Below are 2074 nucleotides of genomic sequence, written 5' to 3' on the forward strand. Positions count from 1 at the left end.
TTCAGAACGCCCAGGATGCTGCACACCTGGCGTTAAACGCCCAGAATGGTGCCCATTCTGGCGTTTAACGCCCAAAATGGCACCATTCCTGGCGTTAAACGCCCAGAATGGTACCCATTCTGGCGTTTAACGCCCAAAATGCCCCTTACTGGCGTTTTTTCGCCAGTAAGCTCATTTTCTCTGCTTTTTGAGCTGAATCCTTCTGTAACTCTGTGAATTCCTTCATTTTTGATACTTGCCTTTGTAAGAACTAATAATATACCCTCCTAATGACTGGGTTGCCTCCCAGCAAGCGCTTCTTTACTGTCTTTAGCTGGACTTCTGCTAAGAATCACTCAAGTCTCAATCTTGAGCATTCCTGCTCAAAATTGCCTTCAAGATAATGCTTGATTCTCTGTCCATTAACAATGAACTTTCTGTCCGAATCAATATCCTGAAGCTCAACATATCCATATAGTGACACTCCTGTAATCACATACGGACCCCTCCACCGGGATTTGAGTTTTCCTGGAAACAATTTGAGCTTGGAGTTGAAGAGCAGAACTTTTTGTCCTGGCTCAAAGACTCTGGTTGACAATCTCTTGTCATGCCACTTCTTTGCCTTTTCCTTATAAATTTTAGCATTTTCAAAGGCATTGAGTCTGAACTCCTCTAGCTCATTTAGCTGAAGCAATCTTTTTTCACCAGCTAACTGAGCATCCATGTTTAGGAATCTGGTTGCCCAGTAGGCTTTATGTTCCAGTTCCACAGGCAAATGACAGGCCTTCCCATACACCAGTTGGTATGGAGAGGTGCCTATAGGGGTTTTGAACGCTGTTCTGTATGCCCACAGAGCATCATCCAAGCTCTTTGCCCAATCCTTTCTTCGGGCTATCACAGTCCGTTCTAAGATTCTTTTTAGCTCTCTGTTAGAGACTTCAGCTTGCCCATTTGTCTGTGGATGATACGGAGTTGCCACTTTATGGCTGATTCCATATCTAACCATAGCAGAGTATAGCTGTTTGTTGCAGAAATGAGAGCCCCCATCACTGATTAGTACTCTGGGAACACCAAATCTGCTGAAGATATTTTTCTGGAGGAACTTTAGCACGGTCTTGGTATCATTAGTGGGTGTAGCAATTGCTTCTACCCACTTAGATACATAGTCCACCGCCACCAGAATGTAAGTGTTTGAGTATGATGGTGGGAATGGACCCATGAAGTCAATTCCCCATACATCAAACAATTCTATCTCTAATATCCCTTGTTGAGGCATGGCATATCCGTGAGGCAAGTTACCAGCCCTTTGGCAACTGTCACAGTTACGCACAAACTCTCGGGAATCTTTATAGAGAGTAGGCCAGTAGAAGCCACACTGGAGGACTTTAGTGGCTGTTCGCTCACTTCCAAAATGTCCTCCATAATGTGATCCATGGCAGTGCCATAGGATCTTTTGTGCTTCTTCTCTGGGTACACATCTGCGGATCACTCCGTCAGCACATCTCTTAAAGAGATATGGTTCATCCCAGAGGTAGTACTTTGCATCTGAAATTAATTTCTTTCTTTGCACATTGTTGTACTCCTTGGGTATGAACCTCACAGCTTTATAGTTTGCCATATCTGCAAACCATGGAGCTTCCTGAATGGCAAAGAGTTGCTCATCTGGGAAAGTCTCAGAGATCTCAGTAGAAGGGAGGGACGCCCCAGCTACTGGTTCTATTCGGGACAGATGATTAGCTACTTGGTTTTCTGTCCCTTTTCTGTTTCTTATTTCTATATCAAACTCTTGCAGAAGCAACACCCATCTTATAAGCCTGGGTTTTGAATCCTGCTTTGTGAGTAAGTATTTAAGAGCAGCATGGTCAGTGTACACAATCACCTTTGATCCCACTAGGTAGGATCTAAACTTGTCAATGGCATAAACCACTGCAAGTAATTCTTTTTCTGTGGTTGTGTAGTTCTTTTGTGCGTCATTTAGAACATGGCTGGCATAATAAATGACGTGTAAAAGCTTGTTATGCCTCTGTCCCAACACTGCACCAATGGCATGATCACTGGCATCACACATTAATTCAAATGGCAATGTCCAATCTGG

This window comes from Arachis stenosperma, chromosome 10 (assembly GCF_014773155.1).
Source record: "Arachis stenosperma cultivar V10309 chromosome 10, arast.V10309.gnm1.PFL2, whole genome shotgun sequence".
In the NCBI taxonomy this organism is placed as follows: Eukaryota; Viridiplantae; Streptophyta; class Magnoliopsida; order Fabales; family Fabaceae; genus Arachis; species Arachis stenosperma.